Here is a 20,997-nt window from a genome sequence, read left to right on the forward strand (position 1 = left end):
GGATAGCATGCACTTAAATAGAAAGTGTGCAAGAATGTTTGCTGATGCTATCGAGGCAGTGTTAGGTGGATCGCAAAACTGCTAGATTGTGGGGATACAAGGACTAATAGATTAACCGTAGCCACTGGCAGAGGTGAAAGTGATTCTTGCATTGCCTCTATTGGAATGAGCTGCAGCCTGGAAAATGAGATGCAGGATATTTCAGAGACTGCTGGGAATCATCAGGGTACGAATAAACACATAGGTTGTGTTAGGGTAGCTACGAAAAAGAACAGGTGCAGGTATACTTGCGTGTACACCAATGCTAGGAGTTTAGCAAATAAATTTGATGAATTTTAGGTATTGCTCAAAACATCAAAGGCAGATATTGTGGGGATTTCAGAGACGTTGTGTCACACAGATATAAGGAATGCAGAACTGGAATTTGGGGAGTACAATGTCTACAGAAAAGATAGACAGCATAGGAAGGGTGGAGGGGTTATGGTATTAGGTAAGAAATACATAAAATCCAAGGAAGTGAAGCCAGTCGTCATTGCTGGACAGTACAGTGTCGAGACAGTTTGGTGTGACATAAGCATCGGGAGATCAAAATTGAGAGTAGGAGTGTGCTATAGGCCTAATGACTCTGATGAGTATAATAAGAAATTGTACGTGGAAATAGAGTGGGCCAGTAAATCAGAGAGTCTTATAATGGGGGATTTCAATTTCCCAGATATTGACTGGAATTTGGGGGCTGGTTACTCACACACTAGCAAGGCTTTTGTGGATTTATTGGATGATTGTTTTCTACATCAGCATGTTCAGGAGGCAACTAGAGGGAGTAATACTCTTGATTTGAATATCAGTAGTGATTCTTCATGCATTAAGAATCTGCAGGAAAATGAAAGACTAGGTGACAGTGATCACAGTGAGCTGAGGTGGGATTTACTCAAAGAGGTAACTACCATTAGGGTTAAAGGGAAGGGTTATTGCTTTCGTAAAGGCGACTACGATGGACTGAGACAGTATTTAAATTCTATACAGTGGGACCAACTGATGATGTTACCAACAGCAAATTCTTAAAATGGGAAGCATTCAAAGAACTTATCTTGGAAGCTATTTGGCTTTTCATTCCAACTAAGAAATATTGTTGAAGGTTTAGGCCTAAGTGGATATCAGATGAAATAATGAGACCTATGGCAGAGTAGAAAAATGCATGGGATACATGCAAATTAAAATGTGACACAGAAGCCTGTGATAGATACAGGTTGATCTGTAACCAAGTTACAAAGTAGGTTAGGCAGGCGAAGGCAGATTACGAGAAATCTTTGGCAAGGGATGCAAAGAAAAACAGCAAAGAGTTCTTTACTTATGTAAACTCTAGAAGGAAGGGGATGAATCAGATTGGTCCACTTGATAACGATATGTCAACTGTTGATGATCCTGCTCGGGTAGCTAACAAACTGAATGAATATTTTGCATCGACATTCACACATGAGAAGTTGTTCAGCGATTGGAATGCTAGAGGTGTATTCAACGCTGGCAGTAAGCTAGAGAATCTTGTAATAACTGAGAGTAAAGTGGAGGAGAAATTGTTGAAGATAAATACAAGAAAGGCACCTGGGGTGGATGGGATCTATCCAGTTATATTAAAGGAAGCAGCAAAGGAAGCAAGCAAACCCTTAGCCATAATTATGAGAGCTTCTTTGGACTCAGAGGAAATACCCATAGACTGGAAATGTTCAAATGTGACCCCAATTCACAAAGGAGGATCAAAGGCTGACACAAGTAATTATAGACCTGTGAGCTTAACTTCTGTTCCAGGAAAATTAATGGAGGCGCTGGTTAAAGAAGCACTGCAGGATCATCTAGACAAGACTTCAGTTATAGCTGATACACAGCATGGTTTTGTTAAGGGGAAATCTTGCCTGACCAATTTGATTGGATACTATGATGCAGTCACAAAAGAACTGGATGCAGGGAATAACTTTGATATTATATACTTGGATCTTAGAAAGGCTTTTGATACTGTTGCACATGGAAGACTGCTGTACAAATTGGAGCAGTGTGGCATTGGAGGCAAATTGCTGCTCTGGATAGAGGAGTGGTTGAGGGGCAGAAGACAGAGTGTGGTAATCAATGGACACTGCTCATCGTGGACTAATGTTATTAGTGGAGTCCCTCAGGGTTCAGTATTGGGTCCGTTATTGTTTTCTGTATTTATAAATGATATTGATGATAGTATATCAAGCTTAATATCAAAGTTTGCAGACGATACGAAGGTTGGCAGGGTTGTCAAGGACACTACTTACACTATGCTGCTGCAACAGGATCTGAAAAGGTTGAGCAGATGGGCTGAGAGATGGCAAATGAAGTTTAACATTGACAAATGTAAAGTACTACATATGGGAAACAGCAACCCCAGAGGAACGTATCAACTCTGTGGAGTACACTGACAGTGGTAGAGAATGAAAGGGACCTGGGGGTGGTTGTGCAGGCAGATATGAAATTTTCTGACAGTGCAGACGGGCTGCAAGAGTAGCTCATGGTGTATTGTCAATGATATATAGGAATTTTTCTAGCAGGGAAAAGGAGGTGATCATTCCCTTGTATAATGCAATGGTCAGGCCACACTTAGAGTACTGTATACAGGCCTGGAGGCCTCATTTCAAGAAGAATGTAGAGATGCTGGAACGAGTACAGAGAAGGGCAACAAGATTAGTGAATGGAACAAAGGGGTGCTCTTACGAAGAAAGGCTTACGTTTTTGAAATTACAGCGTCTGGAGAGTAGGCACCGGCGAGGTGATCTGATAGAAGTGTATAAAGCCTTGAATGGTTTGAGCATGCTCGATGCTGATGGGACTCTTCCTCTTGCTCAGAATAATCACCTGAGAGGGCATAAATTCAAATTGAAAAAAGACAGATGTAGGATAGACGTGAGGATATTTGCCTTTAGCCAGTGGGTGGTTGGTTGCTGGAATAGACTTCCATTCCTTGTCGTGGATGTTGATAGCCTAAATAAGTTTATGGCTCAGCTGGACAGGTATTTCGAACGAACAGAGGGGTGAAGTGGAAGTGGTTATTTTTTATTTATTTATTTATTTTTTTTTTTTTTTTTTTTTTTTTTGCTGATGCTGCATAAGATTGCTTTCTTGCATCAAATGCCTCTACTAATGCTAATGCTAATGCTGTTGTGGAAGATGATAGCTTTAATAAATTTAAGGCTGAACTAGACAAACATTTGGTTGGATGAAATCAGAAAGTTTTTGATTTTTTATTTTTGGTTGATTCTGCATAAGTTTACTTTCTTTCATCATATTCCTCAACTAATGTTAAAGCTAATTGCAAGAAAACTTGCTAAAGACATTAAAAAATAGACTCAAAGTGTACACCATCAGTAACCAGTGCTGACAAACATACCAACGAAATCAATTATCCTATAAACACAGGAAGACACAGCCAGTTTGTGCTAAACACTAAATTGCAGGTGAAGTTGGTTTCGGGCCAGAGGCAGGAATAACTGCTCTCAACTGAGACTGTACTAGTCTTCTCACAAAGCATTATTTTGCAAAAGACAGCAATGCTCATTAAGTATCTACATCCTTCACCAACGCTGACTCGTGACCAGTGGAAAGATTAGGCACTGCTTCACTAAGACTGGTCCTAAAATCCGTATAGTTAAGACACGAATACAATACGTGTTGCTAGTCTTCAACCTCTCCACACGGACATTGATCTGATGTTGACAATTCAAATTTATATAATTTCATGTTCATCAAAAATCATGACCAGTGAATAAGTATCAGGTAATTATATCCGTACTGAATCAGACATGCAGCTTCTTGTTCATCAACGTGTCGGCTTTCGGGGAAAATTTAGTCGTAACACAGCCAACTGATGAAGTGCCTCATCTGCATTGCCAAAGGGTTATTAGTTTTATTCGAAATTCGTATTTGTAAAGTAATAGAAGTTTAGGTAGAACACTTCCGTATGATTAACCCCGGGGGCTCACATCTGGTGAGTATGGGCTTGGCAAACCCAGGGTCCTGAGCTGGGTATCATCATTCTTCTCTTTCTTGGTGATTCCTTTCTACTTCTCTCTCTCCCTCTCAGGGGGTAACTTGGGAATTTTTTTTTTTTTTTTTTTTTTGGCTGGTGCAGAATAAGCCTTAGGCTTCCTTGTACCATATGGCCATTAATAATAATAATAATAATAATAATAATAATAATACTCTCCAGCAATTAAAAGGAAAATATCGCAGAACTTACATTACCGTAAAAAAAAATAATTAAAACTCAATTGAGCACAATTAGAAATGAAAAGAACACAATTAAAAATTAAATTAAATTAAAGAAATTTAACGAAAAAAAATTGCAAAAAACGATTTTCCTTCTTGAAGCTGTCAAGGCTTTTCAATCGTATGTCGTGATCACTGGGATGAAAATTACCGAATCGGGGTGAGCATGACACTTAAATAGGGATTATTTGTCTTCGCGCATCCGCGTATATCCCACGAATCGGAAATAAATGGCCGGCGAACATTAACAGAAATCTCGGGTAATTTAATTTCGACAGTTTCTGCAACTAATAGTCTCGTATAATTACATTCGACACTAAGTATTTCGGCCTGGTTAAAAAAAAAACAAAGTATATTTTTCGTTGACGGCATAAGAGGCTAATTCTGACGCTGCTGAACGAGAAGCACGAACTGAGGCCGCGTGTTGATTTACACGAAAATTCAGTGTTTCCTCTGCATTTACGTGTAAATCAACACGCGACTTGTCCTAACCGCGTAGAACCTTGGTACGACGAGTTGCAATCCCCGCAAGAAATGTTGTATACCAGATCATTTATTTTTGTTGCGAACGAGGAAAGCACCGAACGATTTTTCAGTATAGTGTATAGTTTCTGTATTGGCCTGGCCACAATATTAAATTCGGTTTCTTTAAAAAATCTGTTGAGCTCTGTGTGTCACTCTTCAACATATGGGACTGACATAAAGTATTTTTTAAAATTACGATTGCTGCTTGGGCTTTTACGCGCATGCCTGAAGACAAATAAACCCTATTTAATTGTCATACTCTCCCATATTTGGTAATTTTCGTTCCTGTGATCACGACATACGGTCGAAAAGCGTTGGCAGCTTCAGGAAGAAAAATCGTTTTTTGCTTTTTTTTTTTTTTTTCGTTTTGTTGTTTTTTTCATTAAGTTTGTTGGCAGTTGCCCGTTTAACAAGATCTTTAATACCGGAGTTGCTGTTTCTTCAATATGTTTCCTGGCGTTGCCTGAGAGGATAATGACAAGGTCATCAGCATATGCGAATGGAGTAGCAAAATAAAAATGTCTGGTTAGCCATGTATTAAGTGTAATGTTTCAGAAGAGCGGCCCCAGAACAGAACCCTGAGGACATCCTTTATTGGCAGCTCGTGTTATGCTGCAGGTTTTTTAAGTAAGCTGTATAGATCTGTGATCAAAGTAAGCTCGGATAGCTTGGTACAACCGAAAGGAGCACGATATGTTCCGAAGACTTGCCAGGGCACTCTCCCACTAGAGGGAATCAAAAACAAAGTCTATGAAGGTGGCCATTTCATATTTTGATGTGGAATTCTGGATATATTTTTTAACGCAAAAAGTGAATCTTCATAAAACTCGCCCTTAACCAATCCATACTGGTGAGGTGAAAAGATGTCTTGAACTTGGAAAAGATGTCTTGAACTTGGAAAAGATCATAGATTCTAGGTGCGAGTAGTCGTTCGTAGAGTTTTCCCAAATTCGGTAGGAGAGAAATGGGACGGAAGGCTCTGGGGTCTGATGGGGGTTTGTTGGATTTTCTCAGTAGTTTGATTAGTGCATTCTTTCAGAGACAGAGAAAAGTACCACAGAAATTTAACAAGATGTTAGTATAAGTTTCTCCGAACTTCTTAATGATAGTTTTCTCCAGCAAGTCAGATCCAGGACATTTTTGTACATTAATTTTATTTAAAGCTGTCTGAAGCTCTTGTTAAGTAAACAGGTCAGTATTCACAGTGGAGGAGTATTGAAGATTGAGGGTTCTTGTTATGGATTGAGTGGGAGAGTGATCTGAGAGATTGACTGATCACCTTAGAGAGAAAAGTTTATCCAGAATCATTATTACAGTATCATGTCAGGTCAGGGTTTCAGAGTAATTAGTCAGTATGGAATTGTAAATATTATTGTTGGCACTTTATCTCTGCTATGTTTATAGAGTAGTTATTCGTCTCCACTGTGGGCAACTCGAACCCCCACGGGTTCGAGTTGCCCACAGTGGAGACGAATGACTGTCAGGTAGCAATTTTTTCTTTGAGATTTCGAGATTATACTGATGTTTTACGGTTCTATATTCATTTCTGAGTCTTTGCACTTCATTGGGAGGCCAAGAGCGTCATCTTTTATATAGTTTCCTTGCCCTGTGAACACGTCTTCTTAAAGCCGTTAGCTGGGGATTTTACCAGGGAACAGATGATTTCTTTGGAGCTATTCTCTTAGTCGCGCATCCAGTTGCTCATAGTAAGGCAGTTTGAATATAAAAGGCTTGTTCTTCGGCATTACGCTGATTAAATGAATTTAAAATTTCATCACGGAAGTCATGTTTAACTGATACCGAGAACAGTGGCCATTTCCTATGCTTTATAGCAAATCTTCTCAAGTCTTGAGGAGGTAACCCCCAGTTTTTGTAAATTTGTGGTTAGTTTCAATGAAATCACACGGTGGTCACTACATGTTAGATCATCAGTCACAGCGCAGTTTGATATTTTGTGGGTGATGTTTGCAGCTGTGAGAGTCAGGTCGATGTTAGACTCACCATTTATTGTGAAGAAGGTACTGGGTTAGTTTGAATTTATTTAGGATGTGCAGGTTATGTGCCAGTATGAAGTTATATAGTTGTCGTCCTCTGTGGTCATTGGAGGTACTAAACCATAATGGAGACTTGCATTGGAGTCTGTAGTTATAATGATTGGTGATGAGCATAGTTTTTCAATGACAGAATCTAGATAGTTCGGGGAGATTTGGATATCTTCAGATGGAGGACAGTAGAGTGATACCAAATAGAAAGTGACGAGATTTGTACACATGTAGCATTTGGTCTATACAGGGAAGAAATATATCAAGTGATGTATTGTTGTAGTTATGGGAGTTTCTGGTGCAAGGGCTACTCTGGCCATATTGTGCCTGAGTGATGTATTAAATGCCACTATTGCAGATTTTGAATGTTCTGGCATCAGCATGTATGATCCGGGCATAGATTGGGAAACCCATTAATTCTGAGTTGTGTCCATGGAGATTTCTGGAAAAATAGGGTTCTTGTAAGCAGAGCAAATCATAGGAATTCTCAGTGATGACAACTCGGATTTCATCTGTGACATTCCTGGAGCGATGAGCATTCAGTTTCAGTATGGTAATATCCTCATGGTCAGGGAAAGTTGCCCTAACAGCAGAGGTCTGCTCGATGTTACTCATTAATGGTTCTTGTTTTAGCCTGTTCCAGTGCTCTAATGTATTCTGGACATGGAGTGTCCTTTACAGAGTGATCGTAATCGTTATGACGCCTCTTGTAGTTGATGCATTTTGGTGTATCCTGTTTCTGAGGACAGTCTGCATATACATGTCCTCCCATGGCTCAATGACCACACGACACTACTTTTTGATTACAGTTGTGAGATGAATTACCATAAGCCAGACACCTAAAGCATTTGTTCACTATTGTAAACCGACGGTACTTGAATTCAATTCTGTTCAAAAATACATTTTAGAAATTTTGCAGGGAAGCTAATGCCCAATTTGTTGAGTTGGCTTTAAATCCTGTATTAAGCCTGAGATTGATGAATTCTTTGACTTCATTAAATTTGAAGCCAAAATGCTGTAGGTTTCTATGGCATATGTCAGATTTGATATCATCGTTTGATAATTCTTTGGGAACATCGTACACAAGTATCGTGGGCTCATTCATCTTCGGTTTGGCCCTTCCAGCATTGGCAACGATCTTGGGAGCAAACTCCCAAAGTGAAACAACTAAAAGATTTCTTCCACAAGTTATGATGACTGCACCAAAACCCCTGCTGTGGTACTCACCAGGCCTTCACGTCTCGTTCTTTCTCACCGGTCATGGATCGTTCTGGGCCAAGCTGCGTGCCCTGGATTTCACCGATTCTCCTCTCTGCCCTTGCGGTGACAACGAAGACTGGATTCACCTCATGTATAATTGCCCTCTTTATGATTTATCCGGGAGTCACCTAATTACCAGAATTGGAAATATACCCCACGGACAGGAACATCTCTACATAATTGACGAAATCAACTACAAAGACACACTTTTGCAAAGACAAAGCCTTCACACTTTTGCCCAGACTGTATTTGAAATGCGTCAAATCCACCTAGAGCTCTGTTGAGTGCACCGCCATCTTATAATGGACCCATAACTCAATTCTCAGTACATCTCCTGAATGGAATCAAAGAAAACACAAACAAGTTATTGATCTTTATCCTGACATAACAGGAATCTCTCTCTCGACGTTCACAACAGAAATTCCCTTACAAACCCACAAGCCCAAAAAGACTCTTCAACAATAGACACAAGAACTCCAAGCAATCCTTGAGCTTCATGAATCTCTGTGCCTTCTCTCATCCCCTAACTTGAGAAGATGATCCAAATCCACTGCCCAGCGTTGGACACTGCTCATTGCCTACAAGTTACCTTTGGCCGAAGAAGATTTAATTGTTGACACTGGGCCCTTGCCCAATATGGGATCCACTCATTTGCTGGCACCTATTCTCTTCGAGGTATAGGACAATATCTGATTTTCCTACTTGAGTAAGAACTAACATGAATACTCCTCCGGGAGTGGGACTGGCATTTGAGTTGGCAAATGCAGCGCCATGCCATTAGGCAACCTGACTTTGTGGGTTACTTGACCTCAAAATCTTTCCTCCTTTTTTTGGGCCTTCCCTTGGAAGCTCATTTTAACCACAGGGTTGACCAGCCAGTGTTCTCTTCCTACTTACCTGGTCCGAGTGCCAGCGACAGTAACTAGCGGACTGTGGTGCTCCATAGATTCCATGCTAAGCGGCCAGATGAACAACATAACCCACACTAAGAAAACATGAATATACACTAATATAAGTTATTTGGTCTTCATAGTACTGTCTTACTTGACAAGGGATCCAAATGCGGAGTTGTGCGAAAGCACCAGTGCCGCTTGTCAAAAAATACTTTCTCACTAAGTAGTGCCTTACTGTAAATAGCGCTAATTCTTCTTAAAAAAAAAGAAAAAAAAAGTGATGTTTTATTTTATTTTTTTCTATTTTTTTAACATGTCTCAATGCAACTAGTTTTTTTTTTTTTTTTACCCTGATTTAGGCTACAATGATTCTTTTCCACTGCAGGTCTTCCACTACTACTTGCAGTGGGTGATTATGGACGATTACCTGGAAGCAGCTTTCCTGTTCATTGCTGCTTCTGGGTACCCAAACAGGCAGAAGAACACAACACCATAACGTGCACAAAATATACAAACATAACATTTACTACACATCTGGCCTATTTACAGAGTATTGTATTTTCACTTTGACACGAAGCAGAGTTTAACCGCTTTTATTGGAGCCACACTAACATTAATTACATATGCATATGTCCATATTACTTGGATTTACGTCAGCCTCTGTCTGCTGTGTGCCAACCTTCTTCAGGCAATGAATCATCTCTCTTGGACTCCAAAGAGAAATTTAATCTTCTGCCTGATTTTGGCTGTAAACCTTCTCCAAACGTAGACAACCCACCACTGGTGCTTCAATTCCGCAAACCACTTCTATTCCCGCTCCACCTTCAGTCCAGGCTATAACTTTTATCGTCAGTGCCACCGTCTGTAGCTCAAGTACCATCTTCACCACCACCTTCGCGTTGGACAGTTCCTAATCTTACTTGTACAATACTGAACGATCACCTTTTTCCTGTCTTTGATATCCTTCGGGCTTCAGGCTGGTCCTGAGTCGAAATTATCTGTTGGCACAGGTTATCATGTGTACAATCTTTATCTCTTCCCTCTATTCCCTTTAATTTCATGTCTTTTCTTTGTATCCGTCTATACTAGAGGCCCTCGTGGGTAACACGGTTGATGGGATTGCCCATCTCCCCACTCCAGGTGGAAAAGACGTGAATAGTGCCCGTCTATACTTTTTTAATTTTTAAAAGTGTGTAGTTTTTTACTTTTATTATTTCTCCTTCTTTTTCTGCTTTTTTTTCCCCTCATTGTGTTTGTCCTTGCTGGCACCAGCCTTGCAGTGGTGCGGAATTTTTTATTTTATTTATTCGTTTATTTACTTTTTTATTTATTATTATTTATTTATTATTAATTATTAATAATAAATAAATAAACTACCGAATTGATAGCAACTACAAAATAGCTGAGTGGGCAGTGCAGGAGTGCAGTAGCACATGCTCTTTGAGTAGACCGGGGTTCAAGCCCCTGACTGCTGAATACGGTTGATCTGCCAACCCGCACTGGACCAGTGTGGCAGATGATGGTCTATTTCCCTCAGCATGAATTGTTGAGGAGGCTTCCATCCTGCAGTGGATTGATAATGGCTGCACTTTACTTTTTTTATTTTTACCAAAATAAAATATTTTTTTTTGGTAGTTGCTATCAATTCCTTATTTTTATTATTTTATTTATTCTTATTTTTAATTCTATTTATTTTTATCAATTTTTATTACTTCATTATTTATTTTATTTGCTCATTTTTTGAATGGTTTGGACATTCGATACGTGACACTCGAGATAAGTGACAATGCGGTTCGCAGTCAGTTGTGTCTCACCTCCTCATGGTATAGACGGGTATCAGGATGTTAGCTGATTGTTGCTTCCTGGTAGCAAAACAGCCGGAAACAACATAAAAGCACATGCACAGCACAACCATGGTATTATCATAATTCTGGTCATCATGCAGAGTTTCAGTATTATCACAGTGTAACATGGCAGAATTAAACTAGCATTTAGGAGCGGCCCTACATAAGATACTCTACAGGTCTGCATATCTACCCTTTATAATTACACAATTTTGGGAACCACCGTTGGCGCCTCTATCCACAACACTACACTATGCAACCTTTATAATCGGCCCGATTTTCGAGTTTTGGAGATTAATATCATATTTTATTGTTATATTCAGATTTATCATATTACATTACAAACGTTCTTGTAACTTAACTTATAGACTGCACTGCACATTATTCGTTTCCATGAGTTCTCCTGAGTTATGCATAACCTGGTGGATCGCCATAATGAATCCAACCAGCTGACCACAATTAATTTTCTCTAATTCTGTTAGCTGAATATATGGGTAACTGGTTCATTTGCTTTTGGATTTAAAATAACAAAACAAGTACAAATTTAATTCGTTAAGCGCTCCAGTCCTGAAGATTACCAGATTTGCTTTCTACCTTTAAAAATTGAAAAATCTTATGATTTTTTTATGCCTTTTGTAGTGCCTAGATGGATGTAGATATGCTAATTAGGAAACTGGAAGGAGTGTAAAAAAGTTAAAGCATTCAATTGGTAAGCTCTTAAGTCGGAGAGGCGAGGGAATATTTCCGAATAGCTGCCTTCAGAAAATGCCTTATCCTTCTCTAGCTGCAATATAAATTTTCAAGTTGATTTCAGATAACTGCCTTCAAGTCTGCCACAAGTGGGTAGTCGAGGAAGTCACGAGGGGGCCAAAAACATTTTTGACATGGCTTTCTGATTGGTTAATGTTTATCAATATTCAACTTTTAAGTCGGCAAATTTTATTTCTCCGACTAGCGGCAGATAGGGTTACAGCGCTACTGACTGTCTTAACCGTTTTGCCTCTACTTCTTTCAGTGTTGCCATTTTAGCGGTTTTCCCGCTAGATTTAGCGGAATTGCTTCAGGTTTAGCGGATAAAAATATGAAATAGCGGATAGCGGATTTTTTAGCGGGAAGAGTATAAATGTTTAGCATTTTATGTATTTTGGCAATGTAACATTTATATTAAGAAATATTAAATTAATTGTTTAATTAATTATTTAATTAACAATAAAAATAATTCATAATTGAAATAGTAGGGATATCATATTTCATAGTTTTTTTTTTATAAAGCGAAGAATCGGTTTTATATTATTCTGGATTTCCCTGAGGAGAACCCCAACAATTTTACGTAGTTACGCTCGCGGTCAAACGACCTGATCATTGGGTCATGGCTTTAAATTGTTGAATCAAATCTAAAAATGTGGAAAAAATTCTAATGACGCCTTTTTTTGAAACAGCGAAGGAATGGCATTCGATAATTTTTCTTCGTCGTATTTGTTTGGCTTCCAAGAAATGCGATCCGAATTACCGACATCTCTTTCAACGTTTCTAATAACCACAGAGCAATAAGTAATAAGAGTAATAAGTAATAATTATTTCTAATAACCACAGTGTAATAATATCTTAGTATAGTCAGTCCTCGTATAGCACGATAGTTGTATTCCTAGAAACTCTCGTGCAATGCAAAATCGTGCGTTTAGTAAATCCACCAGCCGACGAAATCAATTCAAATATTTATACAGGGCCATAAACGATGGTGCAGATCTGAAAAAGATAGTGCATTCGTGTCAAACAAGGTGGTTATCCATTGAAGTTGCTATAACAAGAATTTTAGAACAGTATATTGAATTAAAAGCCCATTTTGAAATAACTCGTTTGACTGACAAATGTTATACTGCAGAACTTCTTTATTCAATGTTCAAAGATGAAAGTAATTTAGCATATCTTTTATTTTAAAACCTATCTTATCTGAAGTACAAAGAGTAAACAAATCTTTTGAATCAAATACTGCCGATCCTACATTATTACTACATGATTTAAACATGCTATTGTCGATGATTGCCAATAAAATGGTTTTACCAAATACATATATTGAAAGGATAGAAGAGGACATTAATAATTATTTAGACCCTAAGCCATATTTAGGTTACCAATTTGAAAGAAAAATAAATGAATTAATAATGAATAAACTTATCACAACAACAACAGATGAAATGGCAATAAGAGAGAGAGAGAGAGAGAGAGATGCCGTAATTTCTTGATTTGTGTCAACAATTAAAACAACGCCTTCCGGACAACATAAAAGAATTAGAAAAAATGTCATTAATCTCAATTAACAATATATTAAAGCAACAAAAAGAACCACTGATAAATTTATTACAAAATTTAAAATTGTCTGAAGTAGAAATTGAAAAAATTGAGCAACAGTATATAAACATTACTCTCGTTAAATGGGAAAACATCAACAATACAATGAAGTTTTGGTCAGAAGTTTCGAAATATCGAGATGCAAGCGGTAAAAATCCATTTAAAGAATTTAGCGAATTTGCATTGGGTATTTTAATTTTGCCATTATCCAATGCAGATGTGGAAAGAATATTCAGCAACTTAAATCTAGTAAAAAACAAAACACGCAACAGAATGAGTGTTGGCACGGTTAATGCAATCTTATCAGTACGATACGGGCTCAAAAGAGTTGAAAAGTGTTGTAAAAATTATGTTTTACCTGAAGAAGTGCTTCGCAAAATAGGTCCACAAGAAGCATATGATGAGGCTGTTTGAATTTCGAAATTTAGATTTTTAGATATTGATTTTATATTAAAAACAGAAAAATAAATAACTATTTATATGTACTATTTGTTTGTTTTTATTCACTACAAAGTACAAACAAATGAAAATTTAAAAAATTTGGCGGGTCAAGTGCTAAAAATAGCGGATTTTGAGTATGCGGCTAGCGGGAAATATTATTAAGAGTTGGCAACACTGACTTCTTCTAGAGTTACTTAACAAATTTTCATCCATTATGGAAGATCTTACTGGTTTTCCATATCATGTTTCAAAATATGTTAAGCTGATAATTGGGTTGGATTGGAATTCAGGTCTTCAATGTAATATTCATTTGAGATTAAATTTTGGTACGTGTCAAGATGGAGTTTTAACACCCCAGGAGTTCACATCTGGTGAATTTGGGCTTGGTACACCCAGGATCCTGAGCTGGATATCATCATTCTTCTCTATCTCTCTCTCTCTTAGGGTAACTCGGGAGTTTTTTTTTTTTTTTTTTTGGCTGTTGCAGCATAAGCTTCAGGCTTCTTTGCACCATATGGCTAATAATAATAATAATAATAATAATAATAATAATAATAATAATATATTAATCATATATTAAAATTATAAACCATCAGTTGTGTGAATTTTATTTTTTGCAGTTTCCTTCAGCTGATCCTGTCCTCAGATATGGAAATATGGCAGTTCTTCACATGACCATATTAAAACATTTTTGTGTCCAGTGTTAGCATTAGCATTAGCATTGGTAGAGGCATTTGATGCAAGAAAGCAAGCTTATGCAGAAACACCCAAAAAAAAAAAAAATAATAATAATAATAAAATAAAGTAAAATAAATAAATAAAAAATAACCACTTCCACTTCACTCCTCTGTTCGTTAGAATTACCTGTCCAGCTGAACCTTCAACTTATTCAGGCTATCAACTTCCACGACAAAGGATGGAAGTCTTTTCCACCTACCAACCACCCGCTGGCTAAAGGCAAATTTCCACAAATCTATCCTACATCTGTCTTTCCTCAATTTGAATTTATGCCCTCTCAAGTGATTATTCTGAGCAAGAGGAAGAATCCCATCAGCATTGAGCATGCTCAAACCATTCAAGGCTTTGTACACCTCTATCAGATCACCTCGCTGGTGCCTAGTCTCCAGACACTGTAATTCGCAAAACTTAAGCCTTTCTTCGTAAGAGCACCCCTTTGTTCCATTCACTAATCTTGTTGCCCTTCTCTGTACTCGTTCCAGCAGCTCTACATCCTTCTTGAAATGAGGCCTCCAGACCTGTATACAGTACTCTAAGTGTGGCCTGACCATTGCCTTATACAAGGGAATGATCACCTCCTTATCCCTGCTAGAAAAATTCCTATATATCATTGACAATACACCATGAGCTACTCTTGCAGCCCGTCTGCACTGCTCAGAGAACTTCATATCTGCCTGCACAACCACCCCCAGGTCCCTTTCATTCTCTACCACTGTCAGTGTAGTACCACATAGTTGATACGTTGCTCTGGGGTTGCTGTTTCCCATATGTAGTATTTTACATTTGTCAATGTTCAACTTCATTTGCCACCTCTCAGCCCATCTGCTCAACCTTTCCAGATCCTGTTGCAGCAGCATAGTGTCAGTAGTGTCCTTGACAACCCTGCCAACCTTCGTATCGTCTGAAAACTTGGACATTAAGCTTGATATACCATCATCAATATCATTTATAAATACAGAAACAATAAAGGACCCAATACTTAACCCTGAGGGACTCCACTAATAACATTAGTCCACGATGAGCAGTGTCCATTGATTACCACTCTCTGTCTTCTCCCCCTCAACCACCCCTTTATCCATAGCAGCAATTTGCCTCCAATGCCACACTGCTCCAATTTGTGCAGCAGTCTTCCATGTGCAACAGTATCAAAAGCCTTTCTAAGATCCAAGTATATAATATCAAAGTTATTCCCTGCATCCAGTTCTTTTGTGACTGCATCATAGAATCCAATCAAATTGGTCAGGCAAGACTTCCCCTTAACAGAACATGCTGTGTCCGAACTATAACTGAAGTCTTGTCTAGACGATCCTGCAGTTCTTCTTTAACCAGTGACTCCATTAATTTTCCGGGAACAGAAGTTAAACTCACAGGTCTACAGGGTGTTTTAGTTAAACGTTTCAGAACTTCTAAGAGGGGTAGGGTACATCCTGACAACTCGAAATCATATAGCAATGTGGGGTCGGAAATGCTTTCCTGAAGCGGTGTTATACACAGAAGCACCATAAAGAAAGGAGACCGTAAGTGAGAAATCGTTTTAATAATACATGAAAAGAAGCAAAAGGTACATGGATTAAAGTAAGTGTTCGAAGTTTCTTCCACGGGCTACAATGCACGCCTCACATCTCCGACGCATGGGCATCCGAATATTCTGGAATACTCCAGGCGAATTTCGAATTTCTTCGGCAGCTACTGCGATTCTTGCAACCAGCTCCTCAGCATTGTCAACAGGGGTGTCATAAACTAGCGATTTCATATGACCCCAGAAATAAAAATCAAGACATGATAGGTCGGGTGACCGAGCAGGCCAACGCACGGGACCACCTCGTCCAATCCACTGTTGACCAAATGTGACATCCAGGTAGATACGAACATCTCCGCTATAATGGGCAGGGGCTCCATTGTGTGGGAACCACATTGTCTGTTGCGTCGATACAGAAATCTGTTCATCTCTCAAAAGTTGTGGCAATACTTGCTGCAGAAAGATCAAGTAGATAGGTCCGGTTAGACGACACGGTAACAGGTAAGGTCCGATGAGGTGATCTCCCATAATACCGGCCCATACATTGACCGAAAATCGAATCTGTGCTGCACGACGTCGTATTGCATGCGGGTTCTCGACCGCCCAGCTTTGGTCGTTATGCGTGTTGAAAATTCCTTCCCTTGTGAAGGATGCCTCATCGGAAAACAACACTTCAGCAGGAATCGCAGTAGCTGCCGAAGAAATTCGAAATTCGCCTGGAGTATTCCAGATTGTTCGGATGTCCATGCGTCGGAGATGTGAGGCAAGCATTGTAGCCCGTGGAAGAAACTTCGAACACTTACTTTAATCCATGTACCTTTTGCTTCTTTTCATGTATTATTAAAACGATTTCTCACTTACGGTCTCTTTTCTTTATGGTGCTTCTGTGTACAACACCGCTTCAGGAAAGCATTTCCGACCCCACATTGCTATATGATTTCGAGTTGTCAGGATGTACCCTACCCCTCTTAGAAGTTCTGAAACGTTTAACTGAAACACCCTGTATAATTACTTGTGTCAGCCTTTGATCCTCCCTTGTGAATTGGGGTCACATTTGCACATCTCCAGTCCATGGGTGCCTCCCCTGAGTCCAAGGAAGCTCTCATAATTATGGCTAAGGGTTTGCTTACTTCCTTTGCTGCCTCCTTTAATATAACTGGATAGATCCCATCCACCCCAGGTGCCTTTATTGTGTTTAACTTCAACAATTTCTTCTCTACATTACTCTCAGTTATTACAAGGTTCTCTAGCTTACTGGTGGTAGAGTTGAATACACCTCTAGCATTCCCATCGCTGAATAACTCCTCATGTGTGAATGTCGATGCAAAATATTCATTTAGTTTGTTAGCTACCTGAGCAGGGTCATCAACAGTTGACCCATCGATATCAAGTGGGCCAATCTGATTCATCCCCTTCCTTCTAGAGTTTACATAAGTAAAGAACTCTTTGCTGTTTTTCTTCGCATCCCTTGCCAAGGATCTCTCGTAATCTGCCTTCGCCTGCCTAACCTCCTTTGTAACTTGGTTACAGATCAACTTGTATCTATCATAGGCTTCTGTGTTACGTGATAATTTGTATGTATCCCATGCATTTTTCTTCTCTGCCATATGCCTCATTAGTTCATCTGACATCCAATTAGGCCTAAACCTCGAACAATATTTCTTAGTTGGTATGTAAAGCCTAGTAGCATCCAAGATAAGATCTTTAAATGCTTCCCATTTTGAATTTGCTGTTGGTAACATCATCAGTTGATCCCACTGTATAGAATTTAAATACTGTCTCAGTCCATCGTAGTCGCCTTTACGAAAGCAATACCCCTTCCCTTTACCCCTAATGGTAGTTACCTCTTTGAGTAACTCCCACTTCAGAACACTGTGATCACTGCCACCTAGTGGTTCATTTATCTGCAGATTCTTAATGCATGAAGAATCACTACTGATAATCAAATCAAGAGTATTACTCCCTCTAGTTGCCTCCCGAACATGCTGATGTAGAAAACAATCATCCAATAAATCCACAAAAGCCTTGCTAGCGTGTGAGTGACCAGCCCACAAATTCCAGTCAAATAAAATCCCCCATTATAAGACTCTCTGATTTACTGGCCCACTCTATTTCTCTGTACAGTTTCTTATTATACTCATCATTAGGCCTATAGCACACTCCTACTCTCAATTTTGATCTCCCAATGCTTATATCACACCAAACTGACTCGACACTGCACTGTCCAGCGATGTCGACTGGCTTCACTTCCTTGGATTTTATGTGTTTCTTAACTAATAGCATAACCCCTCCTCCCTTCCCATCCTGTCTATCCTTTCTGTAGACATTGTACTCCCCAAATTCCAGTTCTGCATTCTTTATATCTGTGTGACACCACGTCTCTGAAATCCCAACAATATCTGCCTTTGATGCTTTGAGCAATACCTCAAATTCATCAAATTTATTTACCAAACTCCTAACATTGTTGGTGTACACACAAGTATACATGCACCTGTTCTTTTTCTTAGCTACCCTAACACAACCCATATGTTTACTTGTACCGCAATGACTCACAGCAGTCTCTGAAATATCCTGCATCTTATTTTCCAGGCTGCTGCTCATTCCAATAGAAGCAGTGCAAGAATCACTCTCTCCTCTGCCAGTGGCTACTGTTAATTTATTAGTCCTTGTATTCCCCCAATCTAGCAGTTTTCCGACCCACCTAACACTGCCTCGATAGCATCAGCAAACATTCTTGCACCCTTTCTACTTAAGTGTATCCCATCCTTGTAGAAGCAGTCTCTCCTGTTAACAAGTACAGACCAGGCTGAAAAAATTCAACCCCTTGAGCCCTGCACAATCTTTCCAAGGCCGAATTGATCGACAGGGCTCTCATCATATACTCCCTCCTATCGTGTCTGGGCAGAATTGCAGATACTTTCAAATTCAACCCTAAATCACCCTTTTTTTCATCAGTGACCTGTACTTGTTAAGTAATTCCGTCGGTCTCCTAATCTTAATATCATTAGTGCCAACGTGTACAACTATATCACCTTTTGTGCCCTTAAAAGATGATATCCGCTCTACAACGTCATCAACCTTTGCCCCTGGCAGACTGTGTTTTTGTAATACGGTGTAATATGTGACTAAGGCATTGTGCTTCGTGTATATTGTCTGTAAATTGCATGTGTTCCGAGGTCGATTTTACGTTTGCTGATTGAAAAACTTGAGTTTCCGAGAGAAGAATCCATGCTACCCTCGTTTGAGACTGACTAACTCTTCCACGTTGTGAAACAAGCTCTTATAAATTCTTCCTGTCATCGACGGGATTCGAACTCAAGTCTTTTCCAACCAGTGTGGAAAGTACAGCGATCCTACCAACTGTGCTTCCCACGATGGCTTCAATTTATAGCTTCCCGACTATACAGTGTAAAAGCTTTTTTGATACAATTCATTTTTCCCCCCCTGAGAGGTGATGCCTATATATGATCGCTCTCCAGTTTTCCTTGTAATCGGCACTTAAGGAACTGAATTAAACCTGGTGATCGCAGTGCATACCATTTTATTTTATCAATACCAGTCACTCAGGATCAATTAAAAGTTGTGAAATACACAACTGTATATTACCTGTATAGTGTATATATTGTGTATAATACCTCTATAACACGTCAGTACCTTCTGCTTTCTTGTGAATCCTGCATTAATGGATCAAAATTTTTAATTCAAAGATTTAGAAGAGGAATATGGTAGATGGCGGTAGTTGTATCTATTCTTAACGTTTTTTGTGGGCCTATGTTGTCGGTTTATGGAATAAATTTTATGTGTTTTATTTTTATCTATAATATATTGTTTTGTTTTTTTCTCTGCTTTTATGCGAATATTCGTGTTAATAGCTTAACTTAGTCATTCCTCATAAAATAATTGTTTCGCATGTTTAAATGCTATTATTTGATCTTTGTGAAAGGTAAACCCAAAAGATAGCAGAAGAAATGGAATAAGTTTGGTAATTACTGTATTTGGTCTTAGCTTTGTTGTGAGTAGTTTTGGGCATGGAGCTTCATTACTTTATAAATGTTCCTGATTACCAGCAGTAAGAATGACTGGATGTAAAAAAATGTGTTCCGCATGGGAGAATTTAATTATTGTTTAGAATATTTTTTTTTTTACATATACTTCAAGTCATAATTATATCAAGTGTTTACGTTGTTCAAACTTGTTCTTGAAGACCTACTCGTTAGAGGGCAATGTTCTCCTGATGTCAAGATAGTTGAGCACGTTCTGGCATTCACCGGTGTTGAGTGTTAATGAAATTGCTGAAGAAAGAACAGAGGTGTTACTAAGATTTTTGACGCCTTTGATCTGCATTAATTTTTAAATTGTTATTTAATAACTAAATTAATGCATTCAATTATTAAATAATGATTTAATAAAAATTCATGTTATATAATTGTAATTTGATATTATTTTTATAATAATATTTGTTAAATTGCTAACTTAGAGAGCAAGAAAGATAAGCTTTTGCTGCATCAGCCATTTATAACCACAGTTCATGTGTTTACCCCTTCCCACAGTTTGCCTGGACGCATGCTTCTAAAACTGCCCCCATGTATACAACCTATTCCAGTGATAAACACCTCACTGGCCAAAAGAAAGCTTCCTGCAATCTCAAACCATTCTATACTTGTGCTTTTAGTTTGATAAATGAAAATTTCATTTTATTAGCCCCACTTGATGAGCCTCGTGAATTTGAGTCAGATCCCCTCTAAGGAATCCATAATCCATTTACCAAGTTGTGTAGTCCACATATTCAAAGTCATTGGCTCACATGGTAAGGGGTCCTATTTGCCATTTTAACTAGATGTGTTGCCCATCATTTGGATCATTTTATGAAGCTTGTGTCCCTCCCCATGTGCTTCTGTACGTTACCATTGCAGTTAACACAATCGTTATGTTTACCATCCTTAAACGTCATGCGGAAAAGGATGGGATTCAAATACCATCCAGACTTTTTATTGGCTTTTTTTGACAACACGTGAGTTATTCCATCTTGGAAGAGCATTGTTTTTTCCCTGTTAACTCATTTTATCCAGCAAACAAGCAAACCATACAAAGAATAGGTGCTATTACAG

The 20,997-nt window shown here is 38.7% G+C and overlaps 1 protein-coding gene across 6 annotated transcripts in view; it reads left to right on the forward strand.

Annotated features, from left to right (window-relative positions):
- Window positions 1-19,742: 19,742 nt before the first annotated feature.
- The window catches only part of Bre1 (E3 ubiquitin-protein ligase Bre1), a 415,493-nt gene continuing 414,238 nt past the window's right edge, over window positions 19,743-20,997 (forward strand). For 5 of the 6 annotated variants that reach the window (XM_090376128.1, XM_090376101.1, XM_090376124.1 and 2 more), the window contains exon 1: window positions 19,743-19,871. The gene's annotated coding sequence lies outside the window, so the exon portion shown is untranslated. Of the gene's footprint in view, window positions 19,872-20,134; window positions 20,199-20,997 lie in introns of those variants that run through there. The other variant, XM_090376107.1, reaches the window with a different exon arrangement.

The sequence above is a fragment of the Mastigoproctus giganteus genome, chromosome 1 (genome assembly GCF_048544385.1).
Source record: "Mastigoproctus giganteus isolate SK-2022 chromosome 1, ASM4854438v1, whole genome shotgun sequence".
NCBI lineage: Eukaryota > Metazoa > Arthropoda > Arachnida > Uropygi > Thelyphonidae > Mastigoproctus > Mastigoproctus giganteus.